We start from the raw sequence: 15356 nt of genomic DNA, 5'->3' as shown, positions 1-15356 counted from the left end.
ACATGTTTCAAGGCCAAGAAGCAATAATATTCACCAGAGAGGAATAATATGCTTTCACTCCCAACCTTACTCATGTCTGAACCATTCTTCATGATACTTAGAAACTCTTTTTTTTCAAAGGTACTTTGGCACCTCAACTCTCATTGGGGTTCAGTGTAAATATACTTCAGGATCTGAGGCCTGATGAGCTATCTAAAAAACAAATCATACTTTCACTCATTAAAATGGTTCAAAGATTTATTTTGGAGGATGATCAACACACACATGCTCCAAAATATCACAGTTCAGCAATGCTGGACAGCCTGCTTGCGCCTCCCTTAGGAAGAGCCAATAATCAAGATGCTTGTAAGAGATACATAGTAGGGAACATTTTTAATTCTCTAGTTAACTTGCAGACCTATTTCTGATAAGGTTTATCAGCCTTGCTACTATTTTATATTTAATACTATGAGAAAATGCAGTTGTTTAATTTGGTAATTCAGAAAGCAAAAGTGAAACACAGAAAATGAAAAACCAGTCGCACAGAAAAAAAAAAAATCCTTGCAATTAAAAGAGTGAATATGAGTTTATGGATCACTTCCTGGAAGGGAGAGGTTATATCACACCTGTCTATACAATGAAAGAGTCAAAAGGAGAGCAAAAAATGCTTCTTTATGGAGCATAGGAGAGATTGTGAGTTGACTTCAGAAAGCAGACCAATTCTTTAAGGAAGTATTCAGTGGAATTACATCAAAGGAAAGAACAATCTGAGTTGGTACATGTATCCAACTCATTTCAGCCCCAAAGCTGCAGGTGAGCATAGCCTTACTCTCAGTGTATCTGTCTCTCACTGTGCCTTGTATGGAACAGTGTAAAGGCCTACAGGGAAATTACGATTTTGTCACGGTCTGACATTTTTGCCTTTGGAAAAACTGGGGAAGAAGAGTTACTTTCAGTAGGTCTCTATGAGAGGATACACTATAGGCAATGGATCACCTAACTGATGGTCTGATGTAAAACACTTGCTGTGTAGACTGAAAACTCTAGGCCTGATCTGGACAGATCTATGTCTGGAGAGAGCTCCAAAGTCTTTAACTGAATTTCAATCCATTTCTCCACAAAGGCATGCTGCTGTTTCTGCATGGATGAGTCATGGATGGTGGAATCTATTATGTTGTTACTTCAGGTTTAACTTAAACTGATTAAATCTGCCTTTTTAGTAAGAGAAAAAAAACTAAAAAAACCTAACTCCCTCTTCATATGTCAATTTATACATTCTTACATACTTATTCTGCAAATTAGCAAACAATGGAGAGGGGATCTGGGCAGAGCAGCATATTCTTTACCCCTCCAAATGGCCACCATTTACTCATCTGCAAAATCATGAGAGCATATCATTTGTCAGTGAATGAAAACAGGGGGACGAAAAGAGAGAGATCTGCGATAAACACGATATCAATCCTGTGGGCTGGGGAAACCACAAGAAAAGCTTGCACAGTAATGTTCTCTAGTGCATTAACTTCTGCTACTTTCGTTACAGTTCTTTTCCAGTCCACCACACAATAGGAGAAAAAGGGGGGAGAAGTGTCTCAAACAGAACCAAATATATCATCTGTTTCATTTCATCCGCAATGAATTTAAGTCTCCATAGATTAGGAGACTAATCCTCCAGATTAGGAGACTGTTAACTATTATTGCCCTAAATCTCTTTTGCTACTTAATCAGTTGCCAGAAATACATCTGTTCCTTGTAGTTGAAATACAGACTTTTTTTTCATTTTAGTAAACTGTGTTTGGTGTTAGTAAGCTGTATTTAGTACAGAGAAGACTGACATATAATTTTCACTCTTTTGGGTGTAACAGTTATCTTCTCAAGTTGAACAGTACTGAAGTCCCCAGTGAGAAGTTTGGGGACCAGACATCTGAGGGGCTAGGACATCCCACAGACAACTGATAAACTTTTAGCAATATCACAGAATCACAGAATGGTTGAGGTTGGTAGGGACCTCTGGAGATCATCTAGTCCAACACCCCTGCTCAAGCAGGGTCACCTAGAGCACGTTGCACAGGATCACATCCAGGCGGGTTTTGAATATCTCCAGAGAAGAAGACTCCACAACCTCTCTGGGCAACCTCTTCCAGTGCTCTGTCACCCTCACAATAAAGAAGTTTTTCCTCATGTTCAGATGGAACTGTCTGTGTTTCAGTTTGTGCCTGTTGCCTCGCGTCCTGTCACTGGGCACCACTGAAAAGAGTCTGGTCCTATCTTCTTGACACCCTCCCTTAAGATACTTGTACACGTTAATAAGATCTCCTCTGAGCCTTCTCTTCTCCAGGCTAAACAGGCCCAGCTCTCTCAGTCTTTCCTCATAAGAGAGCTGCTCCAGTCCCCTCATCATCTTTGTAGCCCTTCGCTGGACTTATATACAAGAATTCATATAACCCAGCTAAAAGGAAAAGTGAAACTAACCTGGAGACATGTTGAAAAACACAAAGTTGCAAAAAGAAAGTAGAAAAGTATGTTAAATTAGTCAGAGTGTGTATTTGGGATGAAAGAATCACTAAAGATTAAAAATGCTGAATTACAGAGGGATCGGACCATTTCCCAATTGTAGCAGTACCCAAGTTTCATTATTTGCAGCAAAAATCTGTTATACTGCTTGTATATATTAAGAAATATAATAATGTCTTGGCAGCAAAAAGTTCCTTTGTAACTATCATTTGGAGTCATAAAAAAATGTTCAGTATCAAGAACGGCAGAAAACTAAATCAGTACCACACTAGGGGCAAGCAGTGTAAGACTGATACCAAATTAGTGTAAGGGAATACAAGCATCGTCTTTGTAACTATCAGTAACAGCATTGCTTTCAGCTTCAATGAGCAGTTGGTGGATCTGTCCCCACCCTGAAGGCAGTCACCATCCACAGTTTCAGTCAATTACCTTTTCCATTTGCATGAAGTATACACTGAAAACCAGCTAGACAGCTCTAAAAGTAACCAGGACAGAACTGAGTTCCTGTACGGACACTCATTTGGCCTCAGTGTGAAGCTACATGAGGACTGTAGTAGAACCACTACACAGAATATCAGTTACAGCACTCTTGGGCACCACCTTTATAATGCTCTTTATGCAGAAGGAACCACAACATTTCACACTCCAGGATACTTAAATAACTTTCTGAACGCAAGCTTCTCACCCCATTTTGCTCCAGTGTTGGTATAACTACTATTCAGAGAAGGGAAGCAGGGCATAGTGGGGTCCAGGAACAGTCTCCTGTTCTGTGACCACTGTGGCTCTAACCTGCTGCCTTTCAGTGAAAGAGTGAGCTTAGGGCTGAGAAGGGTCAGGGGCTACGAGTGCTGTGTGCAACACTCAGAGAGGCTGAAGAAACACTGCCTCACTACAGCTGCACCGCAGCCAGCGTGGCAGCCTCTCGCTGAGCGACTAGCCGGGGGGCTGGGCCTCCCCTCCGAGCTTTTCTAAGTTCCGGCCTGGCAGATGCCTCCTGCCCTGCTGTAAAAGCAGCCACCACTCCCAAGGGAAGGGGCAGAGATGCTGCTCAGCACTTGGGCACAGGAAATACAGAGATAATGGCTATCACTCGCAAGGTGCCGGCATCTGCTAAGCTCTGCCAGGACACACAGAGCCTGCAAGGTGATGTCCTCTCGCAGACAGCCCTGCGCAGGAAGCAAAACTCTTAACAGGTGGAGCGCAGAGAAAGAGCAGAGCATTGCTGAGACACCCTGGATCTGCAGGGACAGGCAAAGCATAGGCCGCGGGTGCGTTTCTGCCAGCAGCTCAGCTAGAAGGATCTGGCTTTGCACCGTCTTCTCCTCTCTCCTCCCCGGACTCTTCTGGCCCCAACTCACCTCCCAGTTGCTCCTTGCAGGTGCCCGGGCAAAGGTACAATTCAAGCCCTGCTGGCTAGCTGGTGCGGCCGGCCTTCCCCTGCGTGCGCCTCAGCTAGTGTGGCAGTAAGAGTGGAGGAAGGTTGAAACAACTTCCTAAACTTTGCTGGGACGCAGGTGGCGTGATCGACTACAGGCGGGCTGCGCTGTGGGGGCGGGACCACGGCAAGCCGGCCTCCTCCCGCCCGCCACCACCTTCCTGGGGGCGCTGAGCAGCGTCGGAACTCGGTGCGGCGCGGCGCCAAGCACCCCCACAGGCCACTGCAGCGCAGGGTCCGCTCGCCTCTGGCTCGGAAGAGCCGACCTGGAACCGTGGCTGGGTCACGCTGGAGAGCCAGGGGACCTCCACTAGGCACTGCCATCCTTGCTGCAGGTGCAGCCAGGACTAAGTGCACGATGGCTTTCTGGGGGAAGTATGTGGACTTGTCATCTCCATGTAACCTGAATGACACAAGGCAGAGGGGTTTGAAGAAGTGTGGGACAGCTTGTCCACAACAGGATCTTAAGGTGCAGCTGATGGAAATGGGCCAGCTTCTCAAACTGTCCCAAGTCCAGTTGCCCATGTACAGAAGATGACAACAGATGACAGAACTGATTTCACATCCAATTGATTCAGAGATTTCAAGTAGCCCAAAGTATATTTTGAAAAACGTCATGCTAGGATGTGTAAATGTCTGCATCTGGGACCAGGTTCTCTGAGAACATCCCTCCCCCCCCAGAAGAGAAAAAAACTCGACTTAGTTCTCATCGCTGTAGATGTTGCAATGGCAGAAGAGCTCTTAAGGCATGGTCCTCATGATATATTCCCATTCAGCATACTTGCTAGAGCAATTCACCCAGTTGTGTTTGACTTCACAATGGGCATCTTCATGAACTGAGAAATACTTAGAAGGAAATTAAAAGGGACAGCTGAAATAGCAATACAATGGCAGGTGGCATAAAGATGTTTATAGGCATATAACATGTTACATATATAATGATTAAATGTATTATATTACCTGCTCAGTGTACATATATAGCCACAAAAGGCTATGAAACAGACTGCCTCCAAAACTGTCTGCTTCACACAATTATACATGATTAAATAACAGTATAAAGACAGCAATTAGAAGTAAAAAGCTCTTTATAAAGTAGAAGTTGTTTAAAAATAAGAAAAATGGAGAAAAAAAGCATAAATCAGCAAGTAAAATCATAAGATGGCACAATTAAGATTTTTGAAGAGCAACTTAGGAACACTCCAGTTAACACCAAAAACATTGTCAAACAAACCAGAAGCTCAAGCCTGTCGCCAGGATCTGTGGGGCAAGTAGACAACAGAGATAAAGCAAAGTTTGGCCAGAGCTGGAAAAGCTAGGTGAATTGATGTTCAGTATGGAAGATTAGATAACTTCCTTTTCTTTATTAAGTATGAAGAACAGTCTTGGGACTGAAGCATTGGTAGGGGAGGCCTTAGAACACAATACAACAAATTGTAACATATCACAAAGAGATAGCATTCACCCAAATGTTCCAAGGGAATTTAAATATGAAAATGTTGAACTGTTGATTAAATCAGTACAGTGCTAAAGGAGTGGAAGATGATGGATATGGTTAACTACCAACCTGTAAAATGCCATACTGGACAAATTGACCAAACCAAAAAAGAAAACCAGCAGACACATGAATCAACGTGTTAGAATGGAGGAGAGTCAAAGTGGTTTTGCAGAGGGAAGTCATATCTCAAAGAACCAATGTCACATGAACAAAAGGAATCGGGTAGGTAAAATATATTTAGATTTTCAAGAAGTTTGACAGGGTTCCTCATTAAAAGGTCTTTGAAGACCTAGGCTGTCATGAGAGAAAGGGAAATGTCTTCTTGTGGCTTAAAAAGTAATGAAAAGATAGGAAAATAAAAGGTGTGAATACTCATTTTCAAAATGAAAGGAGACTGGCTGATAATACATGATTAGTAGTAAGTAGTAAGAAATTAAATTGACCGTGAAGAGTTGCAGAAGTATCTTATAAGAAGAGCCCAAGTAGGTAATTAAGTGGATATCCCTATCCAAAAAGTGTGGAAGAACTGGAAGGGACACAGAAGAGTATCAAGACTATGAAACAGCTTCTGTATGAACAGAGGTTAATATATTAGGAACCCTTGCACTAGCAAAGAAATGACTCAGAACATCACCAGGAAGCACTGAGAAGTCAAACCAAGAATGACTGTTGTTTGTTCTTCACAAAACAACCACTCCTATGTTTTCTGTTATGAGAAAGGGACCAGTCATTCTGTTCGACTCCCCTTTGTTTCTCACAAAACATTGTGGACAGAAGGGAAATCATCAGGCAGTGTGCTAACAATAGGAAGCTTCTCATAACACACAAATTATGGAATTCACTGGTAAGAGATATGGTGAAGTGATTAGACAAATTCATGGAAGAAAGCTCCTTCAAGAGCTATTAAACATGAAATGCAAAATCAAGATCAGTTAAGTGCTGAAACTATTTACCATTGACACATTGTAGGAGAGGAAATGTCACTTTCTACTTGTTGTGCTTCTTACACTTTAAACATTTGCTCCTAACCTCTATCAGACAGGATACTGGGCTAGACAGTGGCCATTCTGAGGTTGCCATGTAGCATGGAGGAGTTCACAGACAAAACAAATTCAATCTTAAGAATAGCTATTTTGTAACTTTAAACCTTTTTCAAGCGCTGAATTCTGTTCTTAACTAGATATGTGGGTATTGCTCAAATGATCAGGATGTGGCTTATATTTTCCTTGAAAATATTTTTAAGTAATGAAGACACACGCTTCTGTTTTTCTTAACGGTCTCTATGTTGATCACATCTCAGTGCAGATATTGAATTTCAGGACCTCAAAACCACAACACATGCCTTTCCAGTCTTGAATTTTTCCCACTCAGCGTGAAAGTCCTTCTACAGATAGCTACCAACAATCTTCTGTCTTCTGATAATACAGTATCAGAGACTGAGCCGACAAGTGGAGATGCTAAAACAAATTGACAAATTTGTTAGCAGTCCCAGATGGTACACAGTGCAGAATTCTGATGGAACTTAAAAGACAGCATGACCAACCTATTAGCAGAAAGACATAGAATTTTGAATAATTTAGGTTGGAAGAGACCTCTGGAAGTCTTCTAGTCCTACTCAACCAGGTCTAATCACATCAGGTTGCTCAGGGACTTGTCCAGTCAAGTCTTGAACATCTCCAAGGATGGAGATTCCGTAGCCTCGCTGGGACACCTGTTCCACTATTTGAACACTCTCATGGGTAAAAAAAGAAATAAAAATCCTTAAATCTGATTGGAATTTTCCATGTTCTGAATTGTGTCTGTTGCCTCTCATCCTATCTCTGCATACCTTCAAGAAGCATCTAGCTTTGTCTTTTTTGTAGCTTCCAATGAGGTCATTGCAAACAGCAATAATGTCTTCCCTGAGCCTTCTGTTTTTAAGTCCGAACAAACCCAGGTCTCTCAACCTCTCCTCATATGCCATGTGCTCCAGCCCTCTGACCAGCTTGGTGGCCCTCCACTAGACTTGCTGCAGTATGTCCATGTCTTTCTTGCAATGGGAACCCAAAAGTGGAAACAATACTCCAGATACAATCTCACAAGTATCAAATAGAAGAACTTCTCCAGACCTGCAGGCTACACTCTTACTAGTATCACTCATGATGCACTTGGGCTTCCTTGCTGCAAGGGAACACTGCTGACTCATGTACAACTTGTCCACCAGGACCTCCAGATCCCTTTCTGCAGAGCTGCTTCCTAGATAGTCAGGGTTTGGTCTGTACTGTTGCATGGGGTTATTCCATCCCAGATGCAGGACTTCATATTTGTTTTTGTTGAACTTCATGAGTTGAACTGTCCAGGTCCCTCTGAAGAGCAGCCCTGCCCTCTAGCTTACTGGCCACTCCCCACAGTCTGGTGTCATCTGCAAACTTGCTGAGAGAGAACTCTATCCTATTATCCAGGTCATTAATGAAGACATTAAACAGTGTTGGTCCCAGTACTGATCCCTGAAGAATGCCACTAGTTACTGGCCACAAGCTAGGCTTAGCACCACTGATCACAGTTCCCTGAGCCCAGCCATCAGACCATTTTCCATGCACCTTTTCATCTACTTACCCAGCCTGTGTCACACCAACCTGGTGATAAGGGGACTATGCAAGACTATATCAAAAGCCTTGCTAAGGTCAGAGTATATGACACCCACTGCCCTCCCCTTGTCCACAGCACCAGCCACTTCATCACTGAAAGTTCAGGCATGATTTGTCCATGTTGGCAGCTCCCAATCAGCTTCTTGTGTTTAGAAATAGAAGAAGATGGTGGCAACATGAGACCCATTCATTTTATGTCCTCTGCTTTAAAATACAACTTTTTGATTTTGCTTTTTGATTTTGCTTTTTTAGCAGAGTGGGGAAAAGAGTTAAAAAAAATTGGGGGCTTGGATCAAAGTTTTCATAGGCAGGAGGAGTGGCAGGAATCAGGAGCAACTATCTATGTCTCTTAGAGGACTATCAACAGCTCACTGTAAGAGACTGTAATTATCAAACCCCAGAAAAGCCACACAAGGAATGAACTACTTTCACAGACAGCATAAGAGTGAGTTTATCCCATTGAAATTCGGTTGGATTAGAATATCTGGTTCATGTATACTACCTTGAAAATCTCAGCCTCCAAGATGCTGAAGAAACATGTTTCAGAGTAGAAATATGCTTTCAAAACTGCATTCATGGTGACTGTGATTTCTCTCAGGGGTTTCAGATCTCTTACCTTCATATACACTCAGTTCCCTAACTGATAAGGGCAGAGTCAAAGACCCTGACAGATTTCTGCAGCCAGAAATCTATTCTTCAGACAGAGCCAGAATCAAATCCATGATGTCAGAGACTATGAAACTAACTTCAAGGAGAAGGAGTCCAAGAATAAACGTTTTACTTTTGCATATGCAAGAATCTACTTCTTAGCATAAAGAAGCCTAAGTTCTTAGGCTTAAATTACAGTGGTGAACAGAACACTTTAAAGAATTCCGCCCTTTTATATTGGTCCAAAATTGTCCTCAGTGACGTCTAGGGTACAAATTCACTTGCTTTCTTTCAAGTAATAAAACAGTAGCAAGAGCATTTGAAAAATCTAAGGGTGCAAACCAAAAGATATTGTCCAGAGCCAGGATCTTTCTGACTGCTATGTTTAATGTAAAAGGAGTTAGAAACTGGATGACAGTCTCTACCACTGGGTTATGCGAATGCCAGAACTGTGAACAGCAGCAGGTGCTAGGCACAGGACAGCTTGCAGCACTAAGTCAGGAAATGCCAAACACAATATAAAAAGAAAAACCCTACCCTTTAAATAAAACAGCCTGTGTTGCGGTGATGGGTGTTTATTTCAGTCTGGAGAGCCATCATACTGTCAGGATGCAAAGGGTAGGTTTCTTTCCATGTTAAGGCTTTTAGTAACAGGCCTACTTTTCCACAATAATGCAGCTTTTAATTGCCTTTAAAATTACGCAACCTGAGGGAACGCAACAGTAAAGCTCAACATTCTTTCATCATATGTTTCCCTTTTTTATGCCAAGGGATCAGAAGAAAAATCACAGAAACTAGAGATGTAAACACAATGCAAGAAATGTACAGCTTGGCTATAAAAATGGAAACTGTATTAACTGACAGCTAGGAAACTGGAGGTCCTGCAGCTTGACCTGCTCTTGAATCACCTCACTTTCCAGAGTAAAGAAAATGTTTGACTTTTCATGCTAGTGTGACTTTAAAGATAGAGATATACTCCAAAATTGCAATGGTATAACTGCTTTGCAAGGCTGTATTGGGGAAAAAAAGCATGGCTTTTTTTTTTTTTCCTTCCTCTCTTTCTTTCTTTAAGATCGAGCTTTAATCGTGGAGTGACTATTTTGGTCATTTATTCCAATCCCCCTGCTCAAAGCATGATCAACTAAAGCAGGTTGTTCAGGGCCTTATTCAGTCAGGTTTTAAAAAGCTTCTAGGATGGAGACTCTGCAACTTCTCTGGGCAACCTGTTGCAGTATTTGACCACCCTCACAGTAAAAAGGGGTTTTCTCATGTTTAAATGGAATTTCTGGTATATCAGTTTGTGTCCGTTGCCTCCGGTCCTTTCACTGGGCACTACTGTAAAGAATCTGGCTTTGTCCTCTTTTCTCACCCCCTCCCCCAACCCAGCAAGCCTTTTCTTCTTGAGGCTACACAATCCCTGTTCTCTCAGCATTGCCTCATGTGTCAGATACTCTAGTAGCTTACTCATCTTTGCTGGATTTGCTCCAGTATGCCCATATCTTCCTTACACTGGGTAGCCCAGGACTGGCATAGCATTCCAGGTGTGGTCTCACCAGGGCTGAGCAGAGGGGAAGAATCACCTCCCCTGACTTGCTTGCAATTCTCTTCCTTACATAGCCCAGGATGCTGCTGGCCTTCTTAGTTGCAAGGGCACATTGCTGGCTCATGTTCAGCTTGTTGTCCACCAGGACCCTCATATACTTTTTTCCAGCCAATACTGGTGCATGAGATTATCCCTCCTCAGGTGCAGGACTTTGTATTTCCCTTGTTGAACTTCATGAGGTTCCTCTCTGTCCATTTCTCCAGCCTGCTGAGGTCCTTCTAAGTGGTAGCACAACCATGTGGTGTATCAATCACTCCTCCTAATTTTGTATCATCTAAAAACTTCCTGAGGGTACACTCTGTCCCATCATTCAGGTCATTAATGAAGATATTAAACGATCCTGGTCCTAGTATCAACCCCTGGGTAACAATCCCTAGGGGACACCACTAGTGACTAGCCTCCAGCTGGACTCTGTGCCACTGATTGCAACCCTTTGAGCCCAGCAATCCAGCCATTTTTCAATCCACTTCACAGTCCATTTATCCAATCCATTACTTCATCAGCTTGTCAATGACGATGTTGGGTAGACAATGTCAAAAGCCTTACTAAAATCAAGGGAAACAACATCCACTGCTCTCCCCTCATCCACAGAACTTGTCATTTCCTTGTAGAAAGCTATATCAGATTGATTTCCCCTTTGTAAATCCATGCTGTCTACTCACAGTCACCTTCTTGTCCTTAGTATGTTTGGAAATAGTTTACAGGAGGGTCTGCTCCAACACCTTCCCAAGATCAAGGTGAAGTTAGCCAGGTGCCTGTAGTTCCCCAGATCCTTCTTCTTGCCCCTCTTGAAGATGGGTGTGACGTTTGCTTTCTTCAAGTCCTCAGGAACCTCCCCTGATTACCATGACCTTTCAAAGATAATCAAGAGTCGCCTGACAGTGATATCAGGCAGCTCCCTCAACACTTGTGGATGTAACCCATCAGTTCCCATGGACTTGTGTATGTTCAGTTTGTTTAAATATTCCCTAATCTGATCCTCCTCTACTGAGGGTAAGTCTTCATTGCACCAGACTGTCATTTCTCTAAGGGGCCTGGGAATCCTGAGGGCAAATCTTACCAATAAGAAGGCAGCACTGAGTACCTTTTCCTTTCTAGCCTTTTCCATGCCCTTTGTTACCAGGTCTTCTGCCCCATTCAGCAGCAGGCCCACATTTCCCCTAATTTTTTGCTGCTGCTGATATATCTGTAGAAGCCTTTTTTGTTGTCCTTTGCACCCCTCACCAGATTCAACTCCAGGCAGGCTTTGGCTTTCCTCACCCCATACCTGCATGCTCAGACAGTGCCTCTATATAGCAGGTCATCTGACCCTGCTATCACCTCTTGTATGCTTCCTTTTTATGTTTGAGTTTAGTCTGGAGCTCCTTATTTATCCATGCAGGCCTCCTGCCACTTTTGCTTGACTTTCTGGACACCAGGTTAGACCATTCTTGAGCTTAATGTATAATACATGAAATAATAACAAGAAAAATATTTCCTACCCTGTAACCTGCATTAGAAATGTTTTTTCTTAAATCTTAGCTAAACATTGGTACATGATATTGTGGGTTAATTAAAGCTGTTGCATAAACTGGCACTTTTTCCAGTAAGACAACATCAACTCCATCCTAAAGCATGAATTAATAGGTATATTTGTGTAAATCAACAGTTTAAAAAGCAAGAAGACTAAAGATATGCATTACTTATTTGCCCTGCCCCTCAGGAGACAGTATCCGTTCTTCCCAATTGCAGGTCAGAGAGCTCAGAAGTCTGCTTGTGGCTTTCAAAGCAAACCAAATTAGCTATCTAATCTACAGTGACCTTTTTTGTCCCCCTTAAAAAGTACAGTCTTCATGTATTCCTCATGTTTACCATGCTCCTCTGATCCCTTTCTCTTGAGGCTAAGCAAAACCATTTCTGAAATATTAAGAGCCACAACATTCCCAGTGGGACCTGCAATCAGCTCTTCATGTTCATTTTTTTCATATCACATCTCACAGCCACAGCCTTCAGATTGCTCAAACTAAAATGGATTAGCTTTTCAAGTAAAAACCAAACCAAACCACAGTTTAGGGAAACTTTACTGCAAGGATGTGGAGCCAGAAGTATAGTAGATAGAACTCTTCAAGTCTGTACCATAACATGGCTCTAATTTACTAAAGAGTCCACAGTTTGCTGAACCGTAAACTGGTCTTAAAAACATGCCATCATTAAAGATCTTGAGCTATTTCCCTAAGAGAAGGTGATCCTCCCTTAGGGAGGTGATCCTTCCCCTCTACTCAGCCCTCGTGAGGGCACACCTGGAGTAGTGTGCAGTTCTGGGCTCCCCAGCACCAGAGGAATGTGGATTTACTGGATCACGTTCAGCAAAGGGCTACTAAGATGATTAAGGGACTAGAGCATCTCTCATATGAGGAAAGGCTGAGAGAGCTGGGACTATCAGGCCTGGAGAAGAGAAGACTTCGGAGGGATCTTATCAATGCATTTAAATATCTGAAAGAAGGGTATAAAGACGATGGGGCCAGACTCTACTCAGTGGTGTCCAACGATAGGACGAGAAGCAACAGGCACAAACTGAAACACAGGAAGATCCATCTGAACATGAGGAAAAATTTCTTTACTGTGAGGGTGACTGAGCACTGGAACAGGTTGCCCAGAGAAGTTGTGGAGTCTCCATCCTTGGAGATATTCAAAAGCCATCTGGACACAACCCTGGGCAAAAATGCTCTAGGTGATGCTGTTTGAGTAGGGGGTTGGACTAGATGATCTCCAGAGGTCCTTTCCAACCTCAACCATTCTGTGATTCTGTGTGATTCTGTGAATGGAAAGGTGTCCTGGATCAAATCCAACACTATTTATATACTGCCTATCTAAATTCTCCTATGATTATATTGTGTGGGTAAACTGTGCATTTTTGCCTTCAACCAGTGAATCTGTGGTAAAGCATTACATAGATTCTATTTTCCAGCCCACAAACAGCTGCAGTGCAATGAAAGCTAAAAGCTCTACATTAAACACTCTGGGAGGAAGGGAGGCGGCTAACAAGGTTCAGTTTAAATGCATAGTTATTATAAAAAGAACTATATTGTCTTTCCTAAAGCACATGCTATAAATAGGATAGAGTGTCAAAGAGTGTTCAGTGAAGGATTCTCTGGGTCAAAGGGAAACTTTCAGAAACTAGCCATCTTATGACCATGTGTGATAAAACCCCATTTTTTACAAAGAGACAGAGAATGCTCATATTGTGAGCTTGTAAATCAATAATGTTTATTACCATAGTAGCTAAAGGCCAAGAAAACATGGAGGTCTATTGCAATAACTAGTATATGCACACAACAGTAGAAAACTCCTGTCCAGAAATCAAATGCTTCTTAGAGTAAAAAGATTTAAAACAACATAGTTGCCTCTGATTCATTAACATAAAACAGAACGCTTTCCTCTCTCCGTCGCATAGGAGTGGCCAATTAGGAAAGTACAGTAAAAGTGATATTTGACTCTTGTCACAGAAATACTGCCTGGAAAGAGCTTACAACACAGGCAAGGGAAGAGGGTTTAAGACAAGGTGTATGCAACATCTCTGGTTTGGGGATTTTCCAGGAGACATGTTGGCCCCATGGGCAGCCAGTTATGCTTACAGCAGCTCAATATGGTTCACTAAAAGCAGCAGTACTTTGAGCATATCCCCACACTCCTTACAACAGTGCTTACAAGAGGTGCTATAGATACGTCTCTCATTTCTGACAATTCTCTATCATTCGTGTACCACTTCTACCAGTCTCCCTTCATCACAAAGTATCAAGATAGGTGAAAATTTGACTCCAGGCCCTTCTGACTCTCCATCCAATATTCTATCACACTGAGAATACAACAGGTTGCTGAGCATTCAGAAAGATGAACAGCATGGAAAGTGAGCTTAAAAATTTTAAAGGGCAGATTCAGGACAGTATTTTCTTTACATTCTCTCCCCTTCTTGCTCCCTCCTCTTCTTCGTTTTTTTGTTTGTTTGTTTGTTTGTTTCACAGAATCACAGAATGGTTGAGGTTAGAAGGGACCTCTAGAGATCATCTAAGACCACCCCCCCTGCTCAAGCAGAGTCACCTAGAGCACGTTGCACAGAATCACGTCCAGGCAGGTTTTAAATATCTCCAGAGAAGGAGACTCCACAACCTCTCTGGGCAACCTCTTCCAGTGCTCTGTAACCCTCACAGTCAAGAAGTTTTTCCTTATGTTCAGATGGAACTGTCTGTGTTTCAGTTTGTACCCGTTGCCTCGTGTCCTGTCACTGGGCACCACTGAAAAGAGTATGACTCCATCCTCTTGACACTCTCCATTTACATATTTGTATACATTGATAAGATCCCCCCTCAGTCTTCTCTAGGCTAAACAGGCCCAGCTCTCTCAGTCTTTCCTCATAAGGGAGATGCTCCAGTCCCCTAATCATCTTTGTAGCCCTCCGCTGGACTTGCTCCAGTAGTGCCACATCCCTCTTGTACTGGGGAGCCCAGAACTGGATGCAGTACTCCAGATGTGGCCTCAGCAGGGCTGAGTAGAGGGGGAGGCTCACCTCCCTCCACCTGCTGACAACACTCTTCCTGATGCACCCCCCCCAGGATACCATTGGCCTTCTTGGCCACAAGGGCACATTGCTGCCTCATGCTTAACTTGGTGTCCAGCAGCGCTCCCAGGTCCTTCTCTGCAGAGCTGCTTTCCAGCAGGTCAGCCCCCAACCTGCACTGGTGCATGGGGTTATTCCTCCCTCAGTGCAGGACACTGCAATTGCCTTTGTTGAACTTCAGGAGGTTCCTCTCTGCCCAGCTCTCCAGACTGTCCAGGTATCTGTGAGTGGCAGCACAGCCCTCTGGTGCATCAGCCACTCCTCCCCATTTTGTATCATCAGCAAACTTGCTGAGGAGGCACTCTGTCCCTTCAGCAGATCACTGATGAAGAAGTTGAACAAGACTGGACCCAGGACTGACCCCTGGCACGGCGACGCTAGCTACAGGCCTCCACCTAGACTCTCCACATCAGTGGAGCACAACCCTCTGAGCTCTGCCAGCCAGCCAGTTCTCAAGCCACCTC

The 15356-nt window shown here is 43.2% G+C and overlaps 1 protein-coding gene across 4 annotated transcripts in view; it reads right to left on the bottom strand.

Annotated features, from left to right (window-relative positions):
- CRACR2A (calcium release activated channel regulator 2A) overlaps positions 1-4030 on the bottom strand; it is a 69177-nt gene extending 65147 nt beyond the window's left edge. For all 4 annotated transcript variants that reach the window (XR_003255802.1, XM_026079950.1, XM_026079951.1 and 1 more), the window contains exon 1: positions 3849-4030. The gene's annotated coding sequence lies outside the window, so the exon portion shown is untranslated. The remainder of the gene's footprint in view (positions 1-3848) is intronic.
- Positions 4031-15356: the final 11326 nt, after the last annotated feature.

The sequence above is a fragment of the Apteryx rowi genome, unplaced genomic scaffold, assembly GCF_003343035.1.
Source record: "Apteryx rowi isolate R43461 unplaced genomic scaffold, aptRow1 scaffold_506, whole genome shotgun sequence".
In the NCBI taxonomy this organism is placed as follows: domain Eukaryota; kingdom Metazoa; phylum Chordata; class Aves; order Apterygiformes; family Apterygidae; genus Apteryx; species Apteryx rowi.
The sequence above is the reverse complement of the archived record's forward strand: the minus strand, read 5'-3'. Positions and strand labels throughout refer to the sequence as shown.